Source organism: Rhamphochromis longiceps, linkage group LG3, assembly GCF_057381845.1.
Source record: "Rhamphochromis longiceps isolate RC_006_pf linkage group LG3, R_longiceps_female_GT1.1, whole genome shotgun sequence".
Lineage (NCBI taxonomy): Eukaryota > Metazoa > Chordata > Actinopteri > Cichliformes > Cichlidae > Rhamphochromis > Rhamphochromis longiceps.
In genome coordinates, this window is record NC_140559.1 from 69,124,949 (window position 1) to 69,145,502 (window position 20,554).

The 20,554-nt window shown below is 39.3% G+C and overlaps 1 protein-coding gene across 1 annotated transcript in view; it reads left to right on the forward strand.

The window, feature by feature from the left end:
* LOC146676553 (protein NLRC3-like) overlaps window positions 1-20,554 on the forward strand; it is a 464,157-nt gene that overhangs the window by 177,637 nt on the left and 265,966 nt on the right. The gene's annotated exons all lie outside the window — the stretch shown is intronic.

Sequence of the window (20,554 nt, forward strand, 5' to 3'; positions counted from 1 at the left end):
AGCAAACTCGCGGGATAAAGGATTGAAGTGCACTCAGTGCGATACAATACGGTGGCGCTATTCTAACAGTTAGTTATTGCAGGGTAACTTGTAGAATATGCTGTGAATTGAACCAAGATTACACAGCAGTAGCAGTAATACGAGTTACTTCCCTCAAGTGAAAGCGTTAAACGTTAGCCCGATGCTTAACTAGCCAACGTCAGGCTTTCTGATTGAAGGCTAAAAGCGACGTTGTCACCAAGTAAACAGAATATTGATGATATTTTTGTGTATCGCTGCAGCCTTTTCAAGTATTAACCTGGTGTCTTTGGGAACAGCTTAGGGGGAAATGACGGTAATATGACTGAACCATATGGGAACAAAGAATAGGCACTTTTTTGTGCTACCGAAGTTTCCTCGCTTTCATTCAAAATCTGTTTCTCATTAAACAATTGAAACATGATGGCTTCAAGCTGACATTGAGGCCTGTGGGGCACTATCAGCCACTGAGACAGTAGACAAGTGACTATTTCACACTTTAAGGCTGCCTGTTTATTTAAGGGAGATGAACATTATAACTGTACATAATAATATCAATGATGATAGATTAAATAAATGGGTTTTTGAAAGACGCTTGTGCATTTTTAAAGTCTAAAGTGTTGAATTGATCTGAGTATGTCATCTGTTCAAAGCCTCTCCCAGTCAGTGCTGTTCTCTATGCCTGTCTTACTCTACATGATGTTATTAGCACAAACACTTTAAAGGTGATAATTAGGTCTACAACAATAACACAGACTGCAATGTAGTTAAGCGTCTTACAGTTAGTTTTGAATGAATGAACTTAAAAAACAACACAAGCAAAGATCTGTCTCCTCCTGTTTTTTGTGTCACATAAGAAAGAAGCATCAATATCTGATGAGAAGACTTATTAATTTGGCCTTTCACGTGGTCTTACTCAGGTGATGCGAAGTGAAATATGCATCCTTTTTATGGTAATGTGCTGGAAAATGTTGAAAATGGACATTAAACGTGCTCACAAAGTGCTTGAATTTGACCCTGAAAGGTGTATGAAGCCAGAAAAAGTCACACTTGGAGTAAAAACCTCTCATAGCAAGTTAATCATATTCAATTGATTTGATGCTTTCAGCACAAAATTTAGCCACACAGTCAGGACAGCGTCTGATTTACCTTCATCGGTAAACGTGTTTATGCAGTACATAGTAACAGTGTGGCTGAGTCCTCTGGTTCAAATCAGTTCCAGTACATTTGGAGATGTAAGTCTTAACCTTTCACATGCATCGGGAAGAAAAAAACATTTAATCTTCACAGTACTGCCGAAGTGCAGCGATACATTGTGAAGTGCACATTTTCATTTCTCATACAGTACCGAGCAAAAGTCTTGAACCACCCCCTTATTTTTTCGTGTTTTGCCAGGTCAGTCTGTGTTAACGGAGTTATTAACTGCATTCTTCAACTAAAGAAGTGAGAACAAATGATGTGGGCTTTTGTTTTTTTGCAATAGGCTGCAAGTAAATGTGTACAGATACAATTTAAAATTGGTTCTTTGTTAAGTTTTCTGGTCCTTTCCGTGACTTAGGTGTCTGTTTATGTTTGAATGTTTCAGAGATTAGTGTGAAGGGTCTTAACAGACAAAAAGTGGTCAAATACAAGCCCTGGATTAAAAATCAGAAACACTTTAAAAAGCCTGGAGAGCTATTCCTTAATACCACTTTAAAGATTACAGGGAAGTCCGGATCCCTGGAAGCAAATGAGGGATGGCTCAAGACTTTTGCACAGTGCTGTACATGTCATGTTCCCTGTTTTATAGCTCAGCTCAAACTGACACGTTCTCACTAACTGCTTCTCATTTTCTCCACAGTAAACTTTGACCACTTCCAGATACTGCGGGCCATCGGGAAAGGAAGCTTTGGAAAGGTAATGCAGCCTCCATTTTTCACGCCACTTGTATATTGTTTGCCCTTAATTACCCACCACGGTCGTCATCTCTAAAGAATCAGTGCAAGCGAAGCGAAATGTGCTGGGATTACACTTCAGTTCTCGTGTGCTGCTGTTATTTAATAACAGTTATAAATGCAGCTTATGTAATTATTTCTATAAAGTCAGTTAGAGGAGAGCCGATTTCTATTTCATCTCACTCAATCTAGGTGGGAATTTTGACCCCACGTCTCAATTTAATTACAGAGCACATTGAACGTCTGGATGAGACTTCAGTAATGAATTCAGGACTGTGTGTGTGTGTGTGAGATACACAATTGGGGCTGCAGAGATTGGAATAGTTTACCTTCATTTTAAATATCACTGCCCTGTGCACATTGTCGGCTTTAAAATTCAAACTTAAAGAGTTTGTAAGTAAACTGGCTGAGATGAGACAGACGATGCACCGGGTCCTCGTCTGAGTGCTGGCTTTCAGTTGTGCTGTCTCTCTTGCCCAGCCATGCACACACAGACACTGTGCTACACTTACACAGTGAGACAGATGCTCACAGAGACGTCCAGATACATTTTGTCCTCGCTGGAGGTCATCTTGTGTTTTTTGGCCCACTGTGGCCTCACACCGAGCTCCTGCTGTTTTTTGAACACTTTAACAGCACCAGTCTTTAGCTTCCTGTTGAACACACTTAAGTGGTCACTCACTTCCTGCGCCCTGGGCAATAAGAGACGTTTTGTGTTTTATAATTTATTGATATGTTTGATCCTTTCTGAGCTGCGTTAATGAAGCAGTCATTAGAGCACCATGTCCGCTAGAATAGTTCTGTAGTTTGATGCTTGAGTCGTTGCAGACTTGTTGAAACTCCCTCACCCGTCAAAGCAGCGTCTTTGTTATTCGCGTCCAGCAGATGGCAGTGTTTCACTGTCTGACGGCTGTCTGAAGCTTCAGCTGGATTATCCGTTTAAATGAGATCGTTTTATAAAACTTACAACAACAGGCCTGAACCTGCTCAGCTCCAAAGAGCTGGCTAAACGATGGGGCATGTTCAGAATCTTCCTGAAGTTTAACAATTTCCCAAAAAGCTCCACAAAGTGAATTTTCATATAAGACAAGAAGGAAAGAACAGGGTGTGACGTGGAAGGGGCCCTCTGGCAAACAAATTACTGCTTTTATTAAGTTACAAAACTCGCAGTCTTGTTCACGAGTGATCAGAGAAGGGAACAGGAGATGGACAGATGGATCGGTGCTGCGGCTGCAGACTCTTCACCAGTCCCTCTTTACCAGTCGATTTACGTCCTTACCCTCTGTCACAACGGGACTGAACGGACTCACGCGTAGGCTCTGAGTAGGGAACAATAAAGGTTTTTTATTTACAGAAGCACCAGGTGATCTATTTACACAGTGGGGAAAAGACGGGTTCCGGGAATCCACACACGAACAGGAGGGGGGAAAGACACTTGCAGTCCACACACGCTCCAAAGTCCTCACTCCATCCACGCTCCACGCTCCTCTTCACACTCCACAAGAAACACAAAAGCTCGCTCCAATCCTCACACACTTGATCGCTCAGGTAACACAGGGGCAGGTCCAGGGAAATCTATTCACAGAGATGCAAAAGGTTACTGTAAGAAGATCGCTAGGGAAACACGAGAACGAACTGAGCTGGGGTTAACACTGACGAGAGTCGGCAACGGTCCAGCGACGAGAAATACAGGGCTGCCATCTTATAAGGGGACTGGAACACTGTTGGGTGATGAGCCACAGGTGTCACCAGGTGCGTGGGCCAAGGGCAGGAGCCCACAGATGAGCTCCGCCCAGGCAGTGAGAGAAGGAGGGAGGGAGAGAGCGGGGACAAAATCAAAACAAAAAAACACATGTAGCCACACTGAGGCGACCGGGTAGACACAGGGACCCTGACACCCTCGCCTTTTTCACAAATGTCATGTATGAAAATCTATAATAACTCCAGTTATACGGATATCAATATCCTCATAAGTGAGGATATTGATAAACTGATTTGAACTTTTACTGATTTCTGTTTAGATATAAATTGATTCAAAGTGGTCAGATATGCAGATTCTGACCTTTCCTCTGGCAAATATATAAACTCACTGAAAACAGTTTGACTTTTCAGAGAGTTTCCTATCTATCTGTATTTTTACTTTAATAGTTAAGCACGATTAACATTTAGGAAACAAAAATAAACAAGTTAATAAATGAAATGAAATAATACTGATTTATATATTCACTCTGTTTACTTTTTCGATATAGAAATACAATGAAGACTTCCATGTTCCTGCTGGTGGCGCTCTCTGGCACTGTGCTCTGCATGACTAACGGACGTGTTCAGAAAACCAGCATATCATCAACATGATCCCACAAGGGGGATGTGATGATCTGATAGCAAACAGAGATAATAATGGTAACTGTAAGCGCAAGAATACCTTTATCATTGGTGACTTTAATCAAGTTAGAACAATTTGTGATCCAAGCAATTGTATCAATGCAAATAGAAATCTTTATAAAAGCCCCACAGACGTGCACATTCTGTATTGTAAACTGCTGGGACAAACAACGATACCCATTGTACATCCAGATACAGATGAAAAGGCGTATTGTAATTGCATGTGATAAAATCAATACTTTCCTTCAGCCTGTGCACTTTGAATGTTGCTCTTGAGTTGAGAGATGCTGTGAGCTTGCTGCCATCTTTAAACATCACTTCATGATGCTGGTTTAGATGCTTTATAAGACTTTGTTACGTTTCTTAAACAGTGATGAAAATAATAAAGAGGAAATATGAGAGAAGTGATTTTCAGTGAATGTTGAAAAAAATCCCACAACAACAAAAATGATGGCAACATTGCTACACTTTGCTTTCTTAGCTTGCATATTGTACATTTTCACAGTTGTTTCTGATTGGCTCCATCTTCTCTCGTTGTCACAGCTGTTGCTCAACTTTCAGCACTCATTCAATTAAAAAAACAACAAACAAAAAAACCAAGCTGCTGCTGGTAAGGTTGGCATTCTTGCAAGACTCAGTAACACAAAACAAATAAAAAAATGCACATCCCATGTTTATCCCATGTGATTCCAGGCTGAGTTTATGCATTTATGCTTATTTGTTTATAAAATATTATAAGCTGGTCTGAGGTCATTTGTTACTAAAGAAAAACAAACAAACACTGTGTCATTATTTAATCCACTAAAACTAAGACACAATGCAGAAGCAGTGTGTGAAAACTAAGTGCACCTTCACTGGTGTAGCATCTGCCTTAGAAACAATGAAGTCAAATGAAACGGTTGAATCATCTCTATGTGCTAAAGGCTCATTTTAATGCAGCATTAATCACGTTGCTTTAACAGTGCTGCATTTTAATAATGTTCATCACGTTCTTTGTAGATTTTAATTATCACCATCGTCGCTGTGAGAACATGTCTGGTTGGAGCAGGCGGCACTCAGGGATCATGTTGTGTGGAAGAAGAGTCATGTGATTGTTTTTTTTAAAGATTTTTTTCTATGAGTGCACAGAGTGTGAAACAGAAAGATAGGATCGACAGAGAAAGCTGATCATGTCTGTTGTGACACCTGCAATCTCTGACTAGAGTTTTAGGTTTTGTCAGGCAGCTAACACAAAGAAAGCCTGGCTTCATTGTACAAATACAACTTACATATACAACACATGACATATTACACAGAGTCATTATTTATTCAACAAAAACTAAGCCAGATGCAGTTTTTGGATTTTATTTCAAAATGTTCTTATTCTGATTGTTTACTTAATATATTTAGACACATTTGGTTTATTTCTATAAAAATGATATTTTACACAAAACTTCAAACAGCTGCCTGCAAACATGGCTCTTTATTGTAAAGCCAGGTATGAACAACAACCTGCAGCTGCATGCTGTTGTGCTCATTGGTGTCACATTAGGTTCTGAACCACAAACAGAGAAGTTTCTTAGAACTGCTGGGCTAGTGATGTAGGTGTTGATGCAAATGATGGCTTAGGGTGGTGCTACGACAGTGTATAAAAACTGAAGCTCCCAGAGCCAAGTGTTATTTGTTCTTCCGTAACTGAGGTGAACTATAACCTGCTCAGGTAGAATTTAATAACAGCGTGTCTGAACTGCTCGTCTCCAGGCTTCACGTCTCATTCTGTAAGAACTTGTTGTTTGTTTATGAACTTTTTAGAAACAACAGACTTTTGTATACTTCCAAGAAAGAGGGAGAACTTACTCTTCTGCCACACTCACGTTCATCTTTATCTGTCATCAGTTCAGATAAAAGCATCACTGATTATTCTGAACACTGTTTTAAAGCTTCTGCGTCACTCTGATTTCTTCTTAAAGTTGGCAGACAGGATTGTGAAGAAGGACATAGTGGATCCCCCCTTTTAATGAGCATATTATCTGTGAACACTGAATACAAACAACCTAAATGCTCATTAAAGAAGCAGGTTGGCTCATAAAGTGCTCTGTACTTGTTTTATGCAAGTGCTGTTTCTGGAAACAACCACCATCTGTAATCAACACAGGACTTATTGAACTGTCAGGTGTGCAGACAACATGGCACATTTTGGGAACACCTATAGTTGATGTCTTAATTATGAAAATAGCTACTATGTAGTTGATGCTTCCTGTTCTGCCAGAGCAGGTGCAGCCTTTGTGGAAGTGGGTTCCACTGGACCAGCGTCTGTGAACGATCCATTGTGGGTGATTTTTTTTTTGACCTTACATCTGTGTGTAAGGACCAACCACAACCATCTAAAATCTTTGCATGTTATTTTATCTTCTGTGTAAGAAGTACACAGCATACCCTGATGATCAGCTTCAAGGGTTCTCAGTGTAGGATGCATACAGTATGTCATGCTGAAATATAGAGCACTTACAATAGAACCCACTAGAAACCAATTATTTTAGCCTGGTTCCTTAAATCTATGGCATTTTTCCCATGCTGACTGATATGCTGCTCAGTGTCTTTTGCTGTCTGTCATGATCCTGGGCCATGTTGGCCCAGCATTCTTAGTTTTCATATGTTTTGTGTGTTGTTCTTTATTTATGCCATGGTTTCTGTTAAGATGTTCCTTATTTGATTACCTCCTGTGTGCCCCTCTGTTTATCTGTGAGCCCTCGTTTCCCCTCCTTGAGTTTTATTCCATGTTTTCCCAGCCCGTTATGTCCGTGCTCTCCCCGTGCTGTCTCTCCTCCTCTCTGAACCTCCGTGTACTTCCTGTTTTACTTTGACAGTCTCCCGTCAGTGTTGCGTTCACTCCTGCCGTGTCTTGTTATGATTATCAGTGTCACCTGTGTTCCCCGTGTGCTCCCACTTCCCTCGTTAACCCTCTGTGTATTTATGTCTGCGTCTCCCTCAGTTCTGTGTCGCGTTCTCCCTCATTCATGGCCGTGTGTTTCTCTGTGTATTACGTTATAGTTTCCTCGTTTAGGTTGTATGGTTTCTCTCTCCAGCAATAAAGCTGTGTTTTGAGTTCATTCCTGCCTCCGTGAGCTTGCGTTTGGGTCCTCATCCTGCCTGCACACAGCCGCAACCATGACAGTCTGCTTTTAAATCAGATGTCACTCTGAACATAAACACAAGCCACAGCAGCCCAGCTGTCTTAGCTGAGTACAAGGATACATTTACTCTCTTTGTGTAAAATATTGTGATGATTTTACATTATATTAGGCAGGCAGCTGCCCAAATTAAACCGTGACTATCAGCAGTTTGGTTATTTTGAACGCCTCGGCTGGAAAAAATTCAAAATGGTTTGTAAGGTTGGCCACAGCTTTGTATGTAAAGGGGAGTTAGAAGATTGCTTCATATTTTAAGATTGATTAAGATTAATTAATATTTTTAATTGTTTTATTTTACATCTCACCTTTTACACTGCATTGAGTTGCTGCCATGTGATTGGCTGAGTGTACATCGTTCTTTGTTTCAAAATGGACTTAATGCTTGGTTGAACAGTTGTGATGTTTATCTCCTTTAGATTTATTTTTTATTGTCATGATGAAAAATGGTTTGTTGGTTCATACCTATGAAGTTACAGTGTTTCTGAAAAGCCTAAAAAGATGAATTGTTACCATAGTAAACTTCAAAACAGACTTTATTATATGATATAGTTATAAAATTGGATAAAAACTGACTTCAGCATAATATAAAATAATGTGTTGTCACTATGTATGCATTGGTCAACTTTCAGATCTATGAAGTTCAGCTCAGTTATCTATGTTTTCATTTTTAGTTTCCATTTGCATTTAGATGCACGGCCGATTCTCTGATGTGTGATCTGTTTCTACCTGTGCTGATGCTAGCAGGACTAAAGCTGATCAAGCAGCAGTAAATATGTGAAGCAAGGCTGAAGGATACACTCATAAAATGAACAGAATCATAAGAATATAACAGCACGAGCACTGCAAATGCAACTAAAACATGTTGACATCAAATGGTATGTTATTTGAAATCTATATGAAATAATGACACATCTATATTTTCCAATTTATTTATTTTTTTTGTATTTATTTATTTTTTCCACAGTTGTGTAAATCAGTCTGTCTGTGGACTGGTACAGCTGAAAAGCCGACGCAGCCAGTTCCTCTTCTTCTTCTTGGGTTTTTTCTCTGGCACAGTCTTAGCTTCAGTTTCGAGTTCAGCTGGATTGGTAGTTATCGTTTTCTCTCTGTCTTCTGTTTGTTGTAGAGAGTCATGCAGAGACATCTCAGTTGATGTCAGGGAGTCTTCTTCTTCTTCCTTGTCCTGTTCTTTGGTGTCTTTTTCCACCAGAAGCTCAGATTTTCCATTTGCTGTGTTGGAATTTTGTTCATTTTGCTCCTGTGTGATTTTAATGTAGGACGCTTTGACTTCTTTCAACTCTTGATAAAGAGTCTCTACTTTCATGTCATGAAGCTCCTTGTTGGAGCAGAGCTGGGATTTAAGCTCACTGATTTCCATGTTCAGTGTCTCCTGGTCCTGCCTATGTTTGTCTTCCTGTTCCTTGAGTTGGTGTTGAGCTTCTAGGAGCTGTTGTTGGAGTGTTCCTATTTGCTCTTGTTGAGTCTTGTATTGGACTTCAAATTGAGCCTCCTTCAGACCTACACAGTCCGTGTGTGAAGCCTCTGTGGTTTGTGTAGAAGAATCCACACACTGCTCTGTGGTAGGGTCGCTGACGTCTTCGTGCAGGACACGGATCATGTCATCCAGCATGACAACTGCTTGGTTGTCCTTTGCTTGAACCTCTGTTTTGCTCTTATCAGGCTTATTATTATCATTAGCCTCCTCCAGTTGCTCTATGAGCTCTTTAATTGTTTCTTCATGCTGTTTTTTGTCGGCGATCATCTGTGCATGAAGTTTGGTCACCTTAGACTGGTAATAAGAAGCCCTCTTATTAGCAGCTACCAGTTTCCAGTAAAGCTCGTTCTGGTGGTTTTGGGAAGCTTGTAGTTGATGCCTGAGAGCAGCAATCTCACAACATGAATCATACTGGACTCTGCCATGATGGGGTATAAATCTGGGATTTGGCTGATGTTGCCACGTCCCTCCATTTGGCCCAGGGTTTTGTCCACTGGCGTTATTCATGTTTGCCTCTGTCTCCATATTCACATCGTCCTTTGGTTCTGACATAGGGAGGGATTCAGGGTTTTCCCTTTCAGAGGTTCCTTCAGGGTTTCCTGACACTTCTTCATTTCTCAGGTTGCTTCCATCAGCCACGTTGTTTTGGGCTTCTAGAAGAGCCCGAGCATACGCCCGAGTAATCGGTCGTCTGGGTTCTTCAGCCACTCTTTTCTGTTTTTGCCCCCTTTTTTTCTTGCCTTTCACGACCACTTCTGTTTGAACTTGTGCCAGAGGACGTGTTTCAGGATTTGGTGTTTGGGCTTTTTTGAGGTCATTTTCCGATCTTTGCAAAACTGTTATATTTGGGCTCACGACCACTTCCATCTGTGCTTCTGCCATTTTATATGCGTCTGCTTCTGCGTCTGCTTCAGCGTCTGCTTCTGCGTCTCTGTGTCTTCCTTATCTTGGTTTTAACAAACAGGTTGTTTTGTAGTTCTGCCACCAAAGAGTTGCTACAGTTGACTGAATTTCTCCTTCCAATGACAGAATGTGATGACATCACAGGCTTTGTGCCTTTGATGACATCACAGGCTTTGTGCATTTGATTCTGTGATTGGATAATTTGAAAATAAAATGTCCACAAATGTACTTTAAAAAAAGTCATTTTATTTTGTAGTATATGTTGAATTAACACTATAAAAGCTACTCGACCAGAATTGCAGTTAAAAATAAAACAAAAGCAAAACACAAGTTTTTATAAATGGTTGTTACAAACAAACCAAAGGAGAAGACGACTGTTTAGTGGAAAAATATTAGACATGCTCTCTCATAATAACTGTGTAATAATGTAAACTAAGACATGTCGAAAACATTGATATTTAGTTAAAGGTATTTATTCAAACGATCCAATGACCAGCATGTTTTAGTGAATGTCTGTAGGCACTGGGAGCTTGGTGGTTGCCTAGGCGACAATATGTCATCTATGTTTTGTTTTTAATTCAGTTTCACTGGTGAAACTAAGAAACAACAGGCTGTAGAGGGACACGTTAACAGAGCTTTACTAACTCTTACTGTCATATCCAGTGTGGACAAATCTGTATAGATTTATATTAATATATTAATCATTCATTTGAATAACCAAGGATGCAAAATAAAAATCACAGGAGAGTTTATGAGTCGAGGTCAAGTTCAGAGACACACGTTTAGCAGAGGTGAAGCCTCGAGGACAGCTGGCAGCTACACCCATGTATGACAGCACCCACCTGTCACAAAGAGCAGCCTTTCCATGCCTGACTCTGCATAATTGTCAGCATCCAAGCATTTTAAATGAGTCATCATCCTCAGAAATCATCCTTTGCACAGTTGTTATGAAGAGAAAAATAAACTTTAGAGCTGAAAATCAGATATGAACCGTGATCTGGGAGGGGAAGGGCACCTGCTGCCAGACAATGTTCACCTTGGAAAAAGTCAAAAGTGGTTTATAAATTTTGCCACAGGTCTGTTTGTCAGAGGGAGTTAGGCCATTGCTTCATAATTAAAGACTGATTAAGATGATTCATATTTTCTTAAAGGTTCTTTTTAGACCTCACCTTTTACACCTGCATTGAGTTGCTGCCATGTGATTGGCTGATCAGATATTTGCATTAATGAGTATTTGAACAGATCTACCTAATGAAGTTTTATATTTATGATGAAAATGCTTTGATGGTTCATACCTATGAAGTTACAGTATATCTGAAGAGCCTTAAAACATTTTTTTTACCATAGTAAACTTCAAAACAGACTTTATTATATGATATAGTTTTAAAAAAGGATAACAATTGACTTCAGCATAATATAAAATAATGTGTTTTCCCGATACCTGATTTTTAGCACTATGTATGCATTGGTCAACTTTCAGATCTATGAAGTTCAGCTCAGTTATCTATGTTTTCATTTTTAGTTTCCATTTGCATTTAGATGCACGGCCGATTCTCTGATGTGTGATCTGTTTCTACCTGTGCTGATGCTAGCAGGACTAAAGCTGATCAAGCAGCAGTAAATATGTGAAGCAAGGCTGAAGGATACACTCATAAAATGAACAGAATCATAAGAATATAACAGCACGAGCACTGCAAATGCAACTAAAACATGTTGACATCAAATGGTATGTTATTTGAAATCTATATGAAATAATGACACATCTATGTTTTCCAATTTATTTTATTTATTAATTTTATTTTTTCCACAGTTGTGTAAATCAGTCTGTCTGTGGACTGCCAGCCAACACATCCACAACACCAACAACTCAGACAGCACAAAGCCTTTTAAGTTGGCGAGGCGTGATAGCAAATGCAGCGCAGGTACATCCATCTGACCTGCAGCAGCATCGCAGACCACGCCCCCCTCCACACCACTCTTTCCTCATAGTTGCTCGCCATCGTTGCTCTCAGAGGGTAGAAGGTCCCGATCGAAGTGCACAGGTAACTTCCCTTCACATTTCACCACAATGATCCTGTTGGTGAGAAGCCTGCCTTCATACTGGCAGCTGGGTTTCCTGGCTCCCTGATGCTTTAGCTTACATTTAATTATGCGAAACGTTGCGGTACTATACGTCATGCCGCTATTTTCATCGTACCTCCCATCACCTCTACAAATGGATTTGACCTTTGCTGGAATGCTGAGGATGAATGTGTTGGTTTCCTTACAACTGTTGTCAAGTTTGTAGATATTCCTATTTGATATTTCTGTGTTACACAGCTTTTCAGTCATCTTAGCATCTACATGCTGTCTTCTAAACTTTTCATAAGGTGTTTCTTCAGGTCGGTGCTCGCTTGGTTGAAAATTGTTCACTTTGGAAAATCCGGAAGCAAAGAGCAGCACGAGCATCGTGCAGACAAACAGTGTCTTCATCGTCTCCTGGAGAAGAAAACACATGGACATTTTTCCACATTAAGAATTTGGCAGATACATCCTTTTGGATCCTGAAGCTCAGCAAGTCGTCTTTGTGAGCTGCAAACACACACGACAAGAGGACTGATAGACCTTTTTCTTTAAATGAAAGAAGTCGTTTTATTTATAGTTTTCTTTTTTATTTATTTATAATCATATATATTACTTTGTTCTCTGTTTATTTTTTATTTTTCAACTGTTAGGACGATTTCTAAATATCCTGAACAAGCCTGATCTGGACGGCTCCTGGAAGCAGATTCAGGCGTGATGATGTCATTTTCAACTGGAAAAAGAAGCTTTGAAAAGCTGAAGTAGTTTAAATGTTTAGATATTTAACCTTGTTGTATTACTTTATATTTTATATTCATCGTATTAAGACATCAAGATATTTGTTTTTGCCTTAAAATTTTGTGTTTTAATTTATACTTTTTGTTATTATTTTTTTAAATTTTGTCATTTTGCCTTTTTTACTTGATGTGATTTGGATAAATATATATTTATATCTACAGATATATTGAGAGAGTTTTCCTCTGGGTTTCACAAGCCCATTTTATAGATAAAAGTCCAGGTCATAATAGATCCGGTTCATTAAGAACAAAGTTTAAATCCGATTTAATATAAATGCCTTTCTGCACTCAGTTATTCTTTCCTGTCACATGTTTCAGTGTGCTCTGTAGTAACAATGACACACTGCAAAATAAAAATAATAAGACACTCACCTGTTTTTCCTTTACTAATGATGATGATTAACCTGCAGTGGTTCAGGTATAAGTTGGTTGTCTGGAACAGCAGGTGATGAAGATGTGGTGAAGGGTCTGTGGTTAATGTATATAGTGGGTTCATTACATAACTGGATAGGCAACATCTGACAGTCAGTTTAAATAAGATCTTGTTGTATTTGAACACAAATCAGCAAAAACAGGTCTCTCACCGTGCAAATATACAGCTTACGTAAGTTTAGTGTGCTCACCGAATGCAGTGTTTAGTGTAGCAGCAGAATTATGACAGTTTATGGAGATGTTCAACGTGAGCCTGCTGCCCAGCTTTAAAAGGAAAATCATTTTAAATGATACATAATAAGTTCTTAGCAAAAGAGGAATGCAGACGGAGATGAGCAGAGATCTCTTCTGCAGTTCAGATGCTGCTGTGAGTTCTAGTTCACTTCTGTCACAGAGGAACAAAGTGTGTTTGGATCTGGACACTTTGATTTTTATACTTCTGATCAGCACCACCTCAAATAATCCTTTGCATCCACACCTACATCACTGGCCCACCACTTCTAGGAAACTTTAACACTTCCCTGCTTGTGACTCAGAAAGATAATGCAAATATGATGACCACTGACCACAAGAACCTGCATGTAGATGCAGCCTGTTTTTCCACATCTGGCTTTAGAAAAAAAATTAATGCACAAACAAATAGATTTAAAATAAAAAGATGTGTTGGTATATTTTGACCTTTCAAATAAACTATTAACACTTCTTTTTTCCCCTTTTTAAGTATAATTTTTGGCAAATAAAGTGAATGTTTTGACCATTTGCAGTTAAAATGTTGAACAATCTTTTTATTTTTGTTTTACTACCAGTTGGTTGTAATAATTTCATATGAGGATTTACATGGATGTATAACAAAACAAAGGATAAAAGTATATATAAAAGTATATTTAATGAAGCTGATCGAACAACAGTGCAATATGGCATGATGACAGTGTTTACAATTTTGGCAGGAGAGCAAAAGATAAATATTATAAAATACAAGACATGAAAATCTCAGAGGTCAGGGGTCGGGGGCCCAGGAAGTCTGACCCGCAGATTCCAGGTCTGACTTCGAGTACATAAAATATCATCTTTCTTGTGGGGAAGGAGCCTGAGTTAGAGCAGGAAGTTACACCATATTGATATTGTTGGGGTAGCCTCAATGCCAGTGTTGGACTCTCCAGTTTCCTTGAAGGAGGTTTGACTTTGTGCCATCGTTGGCTGGACTCTGTGCTCATTGATATCCCCGTATCAGTGAGTTAAGACACCATGCATTTATTTTCTGTGTGGCACACAACAAGAAAACAAGCCAAGAGAGAACACATCAGCCTCCAATGACAGTTTATTAAAAGGTTTATTGGAGGTTATTTGTTGTGTTATTGAACCTGTGTGCTAATGAAAGAGTGTCCTTAATAAACGTACTCCATAAGGAAGTGTGTTCACAAGTGCACAGAACACATTAGGGCACAGGTCAATGATCGGTTTTACAATTGTATTGTCAGATCGATGGACACTTTCGGATACTTGGATATTCAGGTGATTAGAGGAGCAGAGATGATCAGCTGATCAGGATTTGGTGGTGTGTTGGATCAGGTGGTGGAGAGATACAGGACAGGCCTGACATACACAAACGTATAGTGAAGGTGCAGAGGCTCAGATCTGTGACATCGTCCCAGCTCAGTGTCTATATTTAGATGTAACAGTGCTATAGACTTTACCTGACAACTTGTATGAGTAATGTTTTCATCTCAGGCATGTCAATTTCATTTGTGAATATATTTTTAATACTTGTACAACAGATTTTTTTGAGTGTTAAATAGAAATTATATGCTGAAACTGAAGTGATGGGTCGCACTCTTTAGTTCTGCTCTTGAAACAATGTAGGTGGTCCAGTTAACATATTTACATTTTTTCATTTGCTGTTTCACTTGCAAAATATTTCCAGTGTGACATTTGATCAGGTCTTGTAAACCTTGTCGTTAACCAAGCAGTCACTCCCAGGCTGCTGTGCTGATCACCGGATCTTAACTTCATTGTCACAGTGCACTCAGAACAAAACAGCCATGCAGAGATATGAGTCACAGTGACATTAAAACTGATGAAGACCGTCGTCGTTAGAACCAGCAAACTGAACGAACTAAAAAAGATCATCTAAATTCAACTGGTCTAAAATATCAGGATCTCAGTGTTAAGTCCATATTTTTGAAGTAGAAGCTTTTACTGGTTTTACTTAAGAAAAAGAAATAATAAGGAATTGTTTTGGAATTTGTCCAGGTTAACAGATGAAATCATGTTCAGTGCTTTGTCCTGTCAGTAAACACAGATTCTTTATTTGCACTGAATGGGACACCATATAATTTCACTGCTTTTGGCGTAATGACAATAAAAGATAGTTTCAAAGTCTGACCTGCAAAGCCCGTCCACCCAGTGTCCTCCTCAGTCATGCTGGTTGCATGATTGCTGTAGAAGTGCTAAACTACTGTGACCTGATTAATTGAACTGAACTCACACTGCAATAACTAATCAGTGAGGTGGTAGTTTAAGTACTTCATTACCAAAATGTATAAATGAAGTACATCAGAAGATGTTGGGGAAGAAGGACTTCACCGGGTGGGCCTGGACCCCCGAGGCCTGTCCCTGTGCCGACCTCGTCTGAGTCTAATAGATTTATAAGATAGAGCTCATCAGAAGACTAAGATATGAATATAAACATGATATTTGTCAGTTTAATTTAATGTTAAGTTGAACTGGAGTTAACCAGAATCCTTTACTCTTCCAACTCCTCTACTTTGTCTAACAGTTAGCTTAGCTTAGCCTAGCCAAGTTTTCTTTGCAAAATTGCTAATTGCATGGTTTCAAATTGCAGTTTTGATTTTAAGTGGACTAATTGTTCAGACCTGCTCTGGGGCCTGTCTGAAGTATTAAATTGACATATATTTGTCTCAACACCTACACAGGAGAACTTTTTTGTAAGTGTGAAATGGAAAATAGAAGAAGAAGTAGAGATGTGGGTGTTCCTATTTACATGTTTTTATTTTCTGTTTCTTTAGCCAAACATGTTATTTGATCAGAGCACCTGCCTGTACACCTGCTGTTAACCAAGCAGTTATTTTCAAGCTGCTACACTGATCACAAAGTCAGGACATATGAATGACAGGAAGTGTCCAGTGTCACGTACCGATATTAATGACAACAATGATGGGTCAAAGCAACATATGAACATTTATTACGATATCCTGATAAATGTAATGCAGCGGGATAACTTCTACAGTTATTATGTTAGTGATGATGCCTCTTTGCTTTTCATTTATTCACAGCTTTGTGGCGTACGATGGAGTGTCAGGGCCACATTAAGATGATAACCTGCCACGGCTGCAGTACCCTCTACAACACGGCTTGTGTCGATGATTTAGTGAAGCAAACTGATCAGCTGTCTCATTGTGTCTTTTGTGTGTTTGGTTTTGTGTTTTCAATGAACTGAAAGCCCTCTTTAATGCACGAGGGTGTGACCATCCACATTCTCTCATCTGTCCAGTGTCAGCCATTCATTTTGTGCAAATGGTCAAGTCTTCCAAGTGTGCGTGCTTTTCCTTCTGAGTGCTTTTCCTTCAGCATCTGTGTTATTCGCGTCCAGCAGATGGCAGTGTTTCACTGTCTGACGGCTGTCTGAAGCTTCAGCTGGATTATCCGTTTGCTATGTTTGCCATGTTACAGTGGGGAGGAAAAACTCCTTTTTAACAGGAATATCTAGACATGAGTGATTACTGCAGTGGGGCACTATCTGTGCTATCTATAAGAAATGTTAGCAACAATAAAACTCTGAGGATCAGGGCTCCATTTCACTCCAGTGTTCAGTGGCATTTTAAAAGAGTGAATACCGACGCTGAATGTCTTTGTAAAGCAAAAGCACTTTGTTAGCCTTTACAGAGCAAAGCTATGGATCAATGTGCAGTGACGAAAAATCGAGGTGGCCAGTCTGTCCTTTCCTAACCAATCACAGAGCTCCTTACATTGCACCATGTGGCTAATTTGCGTTTTACTGATATTGCTGGGCTGCTGTCAATCATTTTGTCTTTATATTACAACAGAGCATTGACCTTTAACCTGTTTAATTCATACTGAGTATTTAAAAAAATGTATTGTCATAATAAATTCTGCCTCACTGAAACACCATTTTGCATTAGCCTCTATCACCTGACTTGTCACTGATGATATCACTGCATGAGCAGGCGAGCGGTAGCGGCGGGGGGGTGTAGGTGAAGCTCGTGAAGAACAAAATTCTGTACGAGCGGATGCAGTGAGTCCAATAACCAGGGGTAACTGGAAATAAGGTGTTGTAGGCTGGCTTCCACAGTGTAAAGAGACACTTCTCCCTCATGCTCTAACAGCTGGTAAATCAATTTAGAAGCAGAGTCGATAACGGCCTCCTGAAGCTCCCTAGGTGGGGTGACTGCCGCTGGATCCATATCTGGCTGGTCCGTACTGTCACGGCGGGTGAGGAGAGCCGTGTGAAAATAATAAATGAGGATCCAATCGCAGGCAGTAGTGGAGAAGTGAAGGTGGTTTATTGAACACAAAAATAAATATGGACAAACAGCAAATGGAGCACGAAGTAAACTAGACTGGAAACAACTAAACTACAGAGCACAAACCTGGACAAGAACGAGCAGAGGAGATGGACAGCAGGGAGAACACACGGGTGAGACATGGTGGACACACAGACGGACCAGCAACTACAATGACAGAGGACACGACTTAAATACACAGAGAAACACAGGGGAATTACACACAGGTGGTGGACACAGCTGGGAATAATCACCAAGACGAGACAGAGGTCAAACTGAACACACTCACATGAGACGCAGACCTTCACAATAAAACAGGAACAAGAAACCATCACACTAAGACGCAGACTCGACATAGAGAGAGAGACAGAAAATGACACATGGAACTAAACTAAACCTGCAAAAACATGACAACTCAAAATACTGGGTCAAACTGACCCAGAACCGTGACAGACTTTCTATAATGTTTTGCTTGAGCATGTCCTGCTTTTCTGTAATGTTATTTCTACAGCCTCTTATTTCTAACCTCTTGTGTACCTCTTTTCAACCACTGGGAGGCGCTACAGCTTCATTCCTTTCACACTAAGGCAGCGGTAGGGAACTCCAGGCCTCGAGGGCCGGTGTCCCTGCAGGTTTTAGACGTTCCCTACCCCTGCACTAAGGCCTTTGAAATCTTCATTAACACTGAGCTTGAAATTTCTATCAGTCGAATGCAAAGGAGTCCTGTGGTTGTAGGACAGAGGTAGGGAACGTTAATCTGCCATCATTTAGATTATATGACAACAACCTTCAAATCTGAAGTCTCAGAAATCTGCTTCATGTACAAGTTCCTCCAATAATCAGGGCTAATATCACCAAATTGTACATAAACAGACTTTTACATGTTAAATATTTCTCAAATATGGGGAAAAAAACAATATAAAATACTATATTATTAACAAAATATCTTAAGATACAGCTACAAATTGCTTGAAACATTTGCAATGAAATATATAAAACAGCTTTATTGTCAGTGAGGACAAAGTTATAGTGATGCTGTGCTGGAGTGTTCAAAAGAAGACAGAGACATGAAGTATAAATATTGTATAATATTAAATATAAGAAAGAACAAAGTTATAAAAACATTAATAATTGAAATCTGCAACAATATTCACATAAAGTGTAAAATACAGAGTTAACTGTTTAATAGGTAAAGTTTAGGTCTTGCAGTCGAACAATGATCCCAAACACAGCAGCAAATCTACAGCAGAATAGCTGAAAAGCAAAGTCCAGACCTCAACCTGGGACATTCAGAGAGCTGTGCTTAAATAAATGCCCACAAAGCTCAAAGAACTGAAGCAACGTTGTAATGAAGAGTGGGCCAACATTCCTCCACAACAATATGAGAGACTGATAAAGTCAAGCAGAAAACAATTAGCTCACATTTGTGCTGCTAGAAGTGTTTCTAGTTATTCACAGGACTGTAGTTTGAATCTAAAGAAATGTGAAAGTGCACTGAAATTAACATAAAGTTATTGCAATTTAAAAAAAAAATCAAGAAATCTAAGAGGAAGAAACAAGGTAAACCACACAATTGTTTTCCTTATATTCTCCACACGGCAATGCACATAACAGACATAAAATATTTGCATTTATCAATAGAAAATATACAATTTTTCCATAGTCATAGCCAGGCCCGATTACTGCCAAACCTGTGCTGAATCAATCACTTAAACAGGACCTGTCTGACAAAGTAGAGTAGACCAAAAGATCCTCAAAAACTACACATCATGGCACAATCCAAGGAAATTCAGAAGCAAATAAGAAACAAAGTAATTGAGATCTCTCAGTCTGGAGATGCAACGTCAAGATGAACAGAATCCAGTTTCTGGGATCCTGAAGGAGAATGTCTGGCCATCTGTTCACGACCACAAGCTGAAGTGCACTTGATCCAAAGCACACCAACAAGTCCACCTCTAAGCAGCTTAAGTAAAACAAAATAAAGACTTTGGAATGGCTTAGCCAAAGTTCATACGTGAATCTGATTGAGGTGCTGTGACCTTGGAAAGGTGGTTCATACTCAAAAACCCTCCAGTGTGGCTGAATTACAACAATTTTGCAAAGATGAGTGGGCAGAAATTCTTCCACCACCTCGTAAAGGACTCATTGCCAGTTATCCCAAACGCTTTATTGCAGATGTTTCTACTCAGGGTGACCCAACCAGTTATTAGGTTTAGGGGGCAATCACTTTTTCCACACAGGGCCATAATAATGGCCGCCTTAATAATAAATGCCTTGATTTAGGAACTACTTTTAATGTTTACTTGTGCTATTTTGCAAAAAATAAAATCTCTGCAAAAACATCAAAACTGCTGACCATCTGACCTCAATATGAAATTATTAATCTTTTGACCAAAAACATTTAGATTTGTAAAAATAAAGAAACCATAGAGGAACAAACAATGTTGTTTGCTACGTTCTAACATGGCAATCTAAATAACAGTAATGCAAACATATATATTTATCAATAAAAACAGATCGCCTTTTCACTGTTACAAAAGTCAAGTACATCAATGTTTGTTCAGCTTTCATAAATGTAAGTTTGTAAGTACATAGTACATTTTTTGGTCCAACTTCTTTTAATACATGCAACACATTTCAGAACATTTGGGACAGAGACAACAAAAGACTGGAAATACTTCGTAAAAATCTGGTGAAACACTTTAAAGCCAGTGGGATTAAATGGGAAACATAAAATTTAATACTAGACAAAGACCGATTGAATCATGAAGCAAAGAATTAATAACTAAATCACAAGTAGAAAATGTTATGCAGATATTAT